We start from the raw sequence: 9,014 nt of genomic DNA, 5'->3' as shown, positions 1-9,014 counted from the left end.
AATTCATTTGCTACCTGCATTCCTCACCCATAAAAGCTACAGCTGCAGTTTATTTGGCTCGTTCTTTTATCACCCCAATATATTGCAGTTAATGGTATAAGCTACAGATGTGCAACTGTATTTAGATCTGCCTTTCCTTGGCTATAAATGTTATTCCACTCTCTATTTAAAAAAAAATATTTGTAACCTTTTTTTTTAAATTACTCTCCTTGCAATCAGCTGCTAGCTGCTCACCTACCCACAGCACATTTTCAAACCTCTAGATAAAAACTTATTTTTTAAAGCCAGAAAACCCTATTTTTAAAATTAATAAATGTACTGCCAGTTAATATATAACTGGTCAATCATCAGAATGGAGAAAAATTAACAAAAATGTCTGTATGGAAGGGTCCATGAATGCCCCTGAAAAGGAGCAGAAGTCCTTAAAGAATGTGCAATTCAAATAGAATCAGAAAAGAGGGAAGGTGGAGCAAGACAAAGTTTTCTTTTAGTGTTTCTTGGATAAGGCCTTGAGCAACCTGATGTCGTGGGAGATGTCCCTGCACATGGGACTTGGTGATCTTTAAGGTCTATTCCAACCCCTAATATTCTGGGATTCTCATTTTATTCTGCAACATACAGAAGAAAACCTACTAAACCAATGGCTCTGGCAGCCACCAGACAATGCTTTGATAAAGCATGATTGATTTCAGGGTATAATTTAACTGAATTTTTTTTCTGCATTAATTACAATATCTTCAGAGGTGAAATATTTCCTTTGCTGATGAGCCAAAAGATAGTGGGAAGTTAGACAGCTCCTGCACTGCAGTCAGTAATTTCCATACCACCTTTCCCAAAAGTTTTATGGCTTTATTGGCACTCACGTCCAAGGATCTCCGGCAGCAGGAATTTGTTTGCAGGCTTAGCGGGCACAGTCAGGGAGGACAAAGGAGGAGGTACCAAAGGCTGCTGTTTTCCTTGAGCTGGATCTTCAATTGCAGCCTTGTGTCTGAACGTGCAGCCCCAAAGAGAGCAGCACTCTGTGGAGAGGTTTCTGCAAGGACTCAGCACTGCTCCCGTGTGAAACAGGAGAGAGGAGGCAAGCCTGGCTGCCTGTGACGTGCCAGCGGCCCCTGTTTCTGAAGAACAGCAAAGCTCTCTTGATGTGGTGCATGAGCAGTCTCTGTGTGCTTTGTCCAAAATCTCAGCAGTTTACTATCACTGCATGTTATCCTTTGTATCTCCTCCTGAAGGTGGCAAAGGTTTTGTTTGTCCTTACAGCACCTCCCACCTCAAAAAACCCTCAATCCCATATATATGAACTCACTGTGAATACTGTACTCAATAAATACAAGTAAAAAATCCACATGTAGAGGTGTAAGTGGGCTGAAGGGCTGTTGCATGCAAAGTTCTCCTTTCAGAGGGAAGCTGGTCACATCAGATTCACTGACAAGGGGTTATAGAGTATTTTACATGTTTCCCAATATTACTCGTTAGGGGCAGATGATAACACCACTTACATGCACATAAGCACATTTCCTCTCACTGTGTGACAGTAGTTACTCCTCACTCCCTCGTGTCCCAAATATCCCGTTTTACCAGGAGGAAATTCTCCCTGTCTGAGTTGCAGATCCACACCCAAGGGCAGGCAGCAGAGGCAATGCACAGCCTGGGGCCAGGCCGTGGCCACAGATGGGGACCAGACTGCAGCGCTGCTTTGGGGTGGCTTCTGCATGCTGCCCCACAGCCTCCCCCAGCAAAGCACAGGTCTGCAAGCACAGCAAGATGAACCCGCCTGAGGTTTGCTGTGTTTGGGTGCCAGGTGGAAGGAAAAAGCTGCAGCATGTAGAACTAAAGTAAAGGTGCACAAAAGGTGGGAGAGCCAGAGGTGACCCAGCCAGGGGCTGGGTTGAAGGGCAGCTGGTCGTATCTCAGCCTCCTGCATGGTGCTAAGTTCACCAGCTTTGAAGGACATGGGAGCGTCTTGTCACCAGAGGACCTTTGCCAGCAGAAATACCAAAGTTATTTCAAAGCAGATACCCTTGAGGAGCGTCCTCTGTCCTCCCCAGTGCTTCCCGGTGTGCCCAGCAGGGCCAGCTACCAAAGCGAGCACTAAAAAGGCAAGAACAGCACCTCCAGCTCCTCTCCTCCTCTGCCAAAATGGCTGGAAGCTGAGGGCCAGCACAAGCACTCATCGAGTCCCCCACGCTGTGTAAGGAACCCCCGGAGCTCTGCTGTGTTCCTGCCTGAGGAGATCAGTAATGGTTATCTGGGACACCCTGGAGGAGACCTTCCTGCTGTGCCTGCTGCTGTGAACTGCAGTGAACTCCACTTAAGTCCCACCGCAGCAAGGCCAGGTTTAACTGTGTAGCTGTCTTTTGTCGGGTTTTTTTTTTTTTTAGTAGAATATTCTGGAAGTCACTAAAAATAAGTTTGTTTGGGTTTTTAAGCCTGATTCAAACATATTTGTATGGTCTTTCAAGATGGCACCTCCCCCTTGCGCCTACTTGACAACAGATTTGTCAGTCATTAAGAATGCTCTGTATGCACAGAAATATCTCGGGTTACTTTTCCCATAATCAAAAGAAAACAAATCCCAGAGCAGCCCTGGCAGGCCACTTCCGGCCAGCACTGCCGCCCCCCCGGAGACACATCAGGCTCAGCTGCTGCCTTCAGAGGGCAAACAAGGGAGGAGTTTGCTTCCAATATAAAATTAGACATTGAAACAAACTGACCTCCCCACCTCCCCCCCAAAAAAAACAACAAACCAAAAAACACCCCACCAACCAAAAACCCAAAAAAACCCCCACCAAGCTCTAGCCCAGCTACTTCTCCATTAAGGATATTCCAAGACATTAGTTAGATGTATAGGAGTGCTTGGGCTGGATGAGGCACCGCAGAGGTTCTGTCCTTGCTCTGCTCCATTGGCTGGTGCTCCCTGTGCGCAGTACCATCCCAGCTCATCCTCCAGGCTGCCTCTCCCACTGCCTGCCGGTGCTCACGGACTTGCTCCTAAAAGGCCCTTCTGATTATAGAGGATTGGCATTTAGAAGGAACTGCGAAGTTTTTTTACCTCATTATCCTCCTTTAAATCTCTCCCTAATACCTTCATCTGCTGTTATGGTTAAATGAATTTTGCCAATTAGAGATGGTAACATGCTATGGCTACGACCTGTGTCTATCTATCCCGCTTAAATTTGGACAGTAAGTTTCTGAGGAAAAAAAAACAACCCTGGTTTTAATTACAAGGAAGACAGTCTTGCAACTCTACAAGTTTACAAGTAAGCATCAGCAAATCTTTCAGTACTTCCAAAATCTTGGCCTAATGTAATAGCAGATCTGCTATATGACGAAGTTTTATATGTAGCACTGAAGGCTGTCCTTATTAAAATGAAAAATAAAAAATAATTTAAAAAAAATCTATCACACCCATGTTTAGCAGTAGCATTCCTGCAGTGGGTTTACACTGCTAGATGTAAATTAAAGAGATTCCATAAGCAGTTTGCAGTAATTTACTCAATTATCCTTTTGCTTTTCCTGTCCATTTTATGTAACATTGGTGAGAAAATTGCCGGCTGCTATCTAGAATTGTTGACGAAAGCTTCTGGAATGCTTTGCATTCTTGTGATGGGGACCTTAGCAGAGACCACTGTCGGCACTCTTGGGTCTGCAAGGTCAGATGAGTCACTGCAGCGTCTCCTTTTCACGTCTGATCAACTGTGCAAAATCCTGGGGACAAATACTCCTGCACATTACTCTTATGTCCTGGGGATCTTCATTCAAAACCATTCAGAGAAAACAAGCATGAAACAAGGCTGCGAAGTGACATCATTTAAGAATTTCAGCAGAGTTACAAAAAACATCTGGGGGCCTAAACTAACCTTTTGCTACCCACATACAGTACCCAGCACAATGGAGACCTAATGTATTATTGTGCCCCTAGACTTAGTGGCTTAATAAACAATTTCAGCAGACCTGCTAATTCATTAGATATCTCACCTTATGCACTTACAGCAGCTTTGAACATCCCAAGATCTTTAATTCTCATCTGGGCCTCTATCCTTAAAAATATGTATCCTCACACTGGATGTGCTACCATGGAAATGCAAAATAAATGTTCTGTATCATCTTGGTTTTTGGTGTGGAGTTGCACAAATTTCACCCCAGAGAGTTCTGGAAAAGAAGAAAATTACAGTAGCTTCAATCACAACAAACTATTCAGAAGGTAAAGCTCAGACACATAAAGGATTCCAGTAGTGAAAGGTTTCTCACTGCAGTTCGCTGACAAGAAATAACCAGAGGCACCACTGAGCATTGTCAAACCCCTGCTGCATCAGCCTTTATGCATGTAGAATTCCACAAATCACAACACTGGGATTTTATATCCATGTTTAAGCCAAAACCTAGTTTTTGTTCTTTGCTAATGAGAGGGGAAGTGCATGGGCAGGGAAGTGTACAGAGACTAGAGCATGGCAGAGTAAAGAGCAAGGAGAGAAGACAGTGTCCAAGGAAAACAACTGCCTGTCTTTCATTTGGAGACAAATTGCTTCTCAGGGCTGGGTTTCATGAAAACAGCAGCCGAGCATGGCTCCTGGGGGAACGTGTTGGCCTTGGCAAAGCCACTCAGCCTGGGGGCACAGCCAGGTCTTGGGACAACTAAATCCTCTCAAAGCTCTTGGTCCATGAGCAAAGCTTGGTGCAACTCCCCACCCCTCAGGACACTTGAGGATCACCAGAAGTCAGGGACAGACCCACTGCCCTGCGTCCCCTGGCAGAGTGGACACTCCCCTCCTGACCATCCTCATGTCCCATGGGGAGCACCATGTGGCCTCCAAGTAGCAGGAGCATTTGGAGAGGTCTAGATCAGATGTTACACACGTAGACTCTCCCTTTAATGTTCATATCCAGGTCTCTAAGCAAAAAGCAGCAACACCACACAACTGCAGCAATCACAGCCCAGTCACCAGCATCAATTTTGTGGTAGACTGCATGGCTACCTCAGCTCCACATAGATAAAAGTGTCTGCAGCCAGTGACAAGCTTATACAATTAAAATGCCTTCATTCCTTCATTTCTTAACTTTCAAAAAGATGACACTGAAGTAGAGGTGTGAAAACACAGAAGCTTTTCATTTGAGACTGGCCCTCTTCCCAACTTTTAAAATTCTTGTGTACAGGACACTGCAGAATGCCATACAGCCACCTAGTGCTGGAAAAAATTCACTTCCCCACATCTGAGACTGTCTTCTGCAGTCCCACAAGTGCAGTCGAGACCAAGTGTCCAACAAGGAGGAGCAGAAGCCAAGTCTCTGCAAAAGTCATGATTGCACTTCCAGTTATGGACAGCAGCAAGTCTGAGAACAAAACAGCCGATGAACTGCACACAGGAAACACACTTTTATCCTGATAAAGACAAGGAAAGACATCCCATAAATGCCGTGACTGTGGCTTCTGTTATCTGTGGCACATCTCCTCAGCATTCTAGGTTTGGCTGAGCAGCAAGCAGATCTGCTTATTTTCAAGGGTACGCAAGCTGCCCACCCCACTGCTGGCCCTCCCAACTCTGTCTCACCAAACATGTTGCTCTCTTCTTAACAGGGAACTGCCAAGATTTCCTTCAGTCAAAACCATCTAATTTCACAGCAATTCCTTGCCATAATAGGACTGAGACCTCCTGTCTTCATATCTAATCATGGCTATAAAATGAAAGCACAGCATGCTCCTTCCAAGTCACTTGCTCCTACATTCACCTGCTCCTGTGGGGTGGCATAGGCATTTGTGTGGAGCTGTGCAGTGGAACAGATCAGGGAACCAATCTGGGTTAAAACTCTTCCGGCAAAGAGACAAAGACAGGAAAAAAGGGTTTGCATTCAGCCAGATCCATTACCTGGGTCCTGTTCACTGCATGGGGAAACAGACGCTTGTGCCAGCAGGAGACTGGGGCAGCACTGGCACCTGATACATTCAGCAAACTGCAGTCCCAGACATCATCTCTGCCCCACCACAGGCAGAAATAGCCGGCAGAAATCTGAAATATGTCCTGCCATGCCCCCACTAGGGCATAATCCCGATCAAAATCAGGTTAGCTAGTTAAACCCTTCTTTGAAGCCTGTGTTTTTCTATAGCTTCTAGACTAGTTGCCTGGAAGATGGTAGAGCTAACCCCACTCAGGATGCACGCCATTTGAATGCCAGTTTGGAATAATCTGCTTTATTGAGGGCTTTCCCCTTAGAATTTGAAAATATTCTGCCATGCAGCGAGCTAACCAGGCCTTAGACGGATATGGTTTCTTGTTCTCTTGCTTGTAAGGGAAACTTGAAACAAATTAAAATTATACTGGCCTCATACTAAAGGTCAGCGTTGTGGGGAAAGATGACTTGTTTGGAATTCAGTCAGGAAGTTTAACACAAATAATCCAGCTTGAAGTTCTGTGAGAACAAGTCCCAGCCAAAAAAAAAAAAAAAAAAAAAAAAAAAAAAAAAAAAAAAAAAAAGGAGTGCTGATAGAACTAATTTAAGTATTGAATCTCTTTTTCCAAGCATTTTTTCCACTGATAAGCCCAGAGGCTTTAAAGCTGCCATGTGAAAAATTATTTAGCTAGGTGTGAAAGAGATATATATTGGTACCTTCCCAGATAAACCCAGGCTTTTATCAGGAGATTTGCGCAGGAATGAGCAGGAACAAGCCTGAGAAGGAACAAAGTGTTTTGTTATGCATTACTGTGGAGATAGATTGCAGTGTGCAGAGTGTCACAAATATTTATGGTAAAGCTTTAGGCTTCTTCAAACTATTTTAGCCAAATGTCCATGTCACAAAAAAGGGAGAAGAGCTAATAAAACCCAACAGTTATTTGCAAATAACTACTTCCTTGTTAGTAAAGAAATGCCTTGCATTTGTACAGATGCCTTCTATATCTGTAAATCTACATTAGGCTCTATAAGGCTACATCATAAATTACATTTGGAACTGTTCAGGACTTACCCTAAAGTCTTCCTGGGCTTTCTCTATTCTAATCCCACTAGAAGCAGGTGTTTAAAAACAGGTATTAGAATTAGTAAAAAACAGTAGATCCTCTTTCTTCAAGTCACTACTAGCCTTGAAATGATGCTTTAAAAAAGAATAAGAAAGCACTTATGTTTTAGAGAATACATTTGTGTTTGTATGTATGTAAATACCTATGTCCATGTGGTTTTTTAATAAAGTCCATAGGGATGCAGTGGGTTAGGAGATCCCTCCCAGAACTGCAGAAAAGAGAGCATGAGTAGTTGATTCCTCACACATCTATACCTCTCTGGTAGGTCTGACTGCAGCCAAAGGGGCTATAAAGCATCTGCATCCTAATATCTAAATCCAGACTCCGGCAGTCTGGTTTTGTTTTCCTGGCTGACCAAAAGCTGTTACCAAGAAATGAGCCTTTTGATCCCCTCTGCCGTTTCAGAGCATTCAGTTCCGCCAGTAAGTGGCTGCTCACATCAAACTCCTTGTACCTGGGACAGGAGAAACATTAAAACCAAACCAGCTGCAGTCTTCCTGTGGCAGTCACATCACCCAGTGAGCATCAGGAGTGCCTCAGTCAGGGGCAAAACTGTCCTGCAGGCAGGAACGACAGGAACAAACCAAGAAGTCTGTCTTGTCCTTAAAAGAACTTCCGTTCATTTCCAGAGCTGCTGAGCTGGAGCAAAAATCATTTCACTTTGCAAGTATCCTAGGATGCTTTAAATTCACTTTCTATACCCGAGTCTAACAGGACAACAGACAATCTATCAAATCTTCATAATAAAATAGCTTTCATGTTTTATAGACAAACACTTGGATAATTTTGCAGTTAAGAGTTACTGTGACCCACATTTGACCAGCAAACATGTACTTGATGAACATGAATTAGCGCAATTCACACTCCAGACTTTCCAAAGATATCTCTGCTGTGTCACCTGCACGCCCAGTCCCACCCCTTGCGATGCCGCACGATCGTGACTCGCTGCTGCCCTCTTTATTCCAGCGACGGCTCCAGTGCAGGAAGAATACAGCAGCGCCAGGAATCTTTCTCCCACTCGGTGACTCAATCTCCGCTACTTGACTATTTGTTCTCTCGTCTCAGCAAGAATAACTAGGAGAAAGTTACACTTCACGCAGAAGAAAAGCCCGATGCCTGTGGTCCGGGTTGGGGAAAGCACCACAGAAAGCAGAACTGACCCACGGAGTGCTCCCTCACAAGCAACACGAGGTTTTGCCACCCAAGGTGTTGTAATCAGACCCTAACACGTGGCTGTTCCCTTTCAGCTCTAATGAAGCATCTGCAAATGGATAACATATCTGCAGCCTCTCCCTTTCCCCCTATCTCTGGAAGACAGGTGCAGCCTCAAGAAAGGCTCACAAAATGGATTCAGATGTGACAGATTCGTAAATTCACAGGCAGCTATCCGGAAAAGCTTGCTGCTGCCAAAAATGTGCTCTTTGGAACGCCACTGGATGTCTTCTGTGTTTACAGTAATGGCTTCACTTCGTTCAGCTCCTCAAGAGAAAGGATCAGAAGGACATTAAAGAAGTATTAGATCTTAGGGTGTTTAAATGGAAGTGTCAGCACCAGTACTCTTGCTCCAGCTGGTTAGCAGGGAGTGAGACACCTGCAAGTGCTCTCCCAGAGCAATTGTGGTGTTTTCTAATGCACGTGGAACATTTATTTCAATGGGAACCCACTCACAAATCCCCCCAAATCTCAATTTCCTAGATAAGGTTGTATAATAATGCATAATCACAACAAATCCAGCTCTGCCTTGGAATGGGAGAGATGTTTTTAAAAAATGGCTTTTGGAAGGTTAGTTTTCCTGTACCATCTAAAAATACGAATTTAATCTATGCTCACTTTATTTTTTGTTGACTTGCTTGAGACTTTTTTTTTCAGCTTGTCTTGTTTCTCAAACCAGCAAAAATGAAAAAATTCCCTGAAGTGTCATTTTTAATGCTGAACATTAAAGGCAAATGTTCCTTTTGGCCAAACCCACAAAAGTTCCTTCAACTCTGCTCTTCACTTGTAATT

At 44.1% G+C, this 9,014-nt stretch overlaps 1 long non-coding RNA gene across 2 annotated transcripts; it reads right to left on the bottom strand.

Moving 5' to 3' along the window:
- Window positions 1-2,734: 2,734 nt before the first annotated feature.
- LOC136295771 (uncharacterized) lies at window positions 2,735-8,340 on the bottom strand. Of its 2 annotated transcripts, none has more exons than XR_010722793.1 (3): window positions 6,604-8,340; window positions 3,979-4,152; window positions 2,735-3,708 (listed from the first exon to the last, which is right to left on the bottom strand). It is a non-coding gene; the product is annotated as an uncharacterized lncRNA (long non-coding RNA). The 2 variants fall into 2 exon arrangements; XR_010722794.1 differs by having other exon boundaries at window positions 2,735-4,152; window positions 6,604-6,663; window positions 6,959-8,340.
- Window positions 8,341-9,014: the final 674 nt, after the last annotated feature.

This window comes from Chamaea fasciata, unplaced genomic scaffold (assembly GCF_029207755.1).
Source record: "Chamaea fasciata isolate MVZ Bird 193981 ecotype frontalis unplaced genomic scaffold, bChaFas1.0.hap1 SCAF_12, whole genome shotgun sequence".
Lineage (NCBI taxonomy): Eukaryota > Metazoa > Chordata > Aves > Passeriformes > Sylviidae > Chamaea > Chamaea fasciata.
This window is presented reverse-complemented; position numbering and strand designations above follow the sequence as displayed.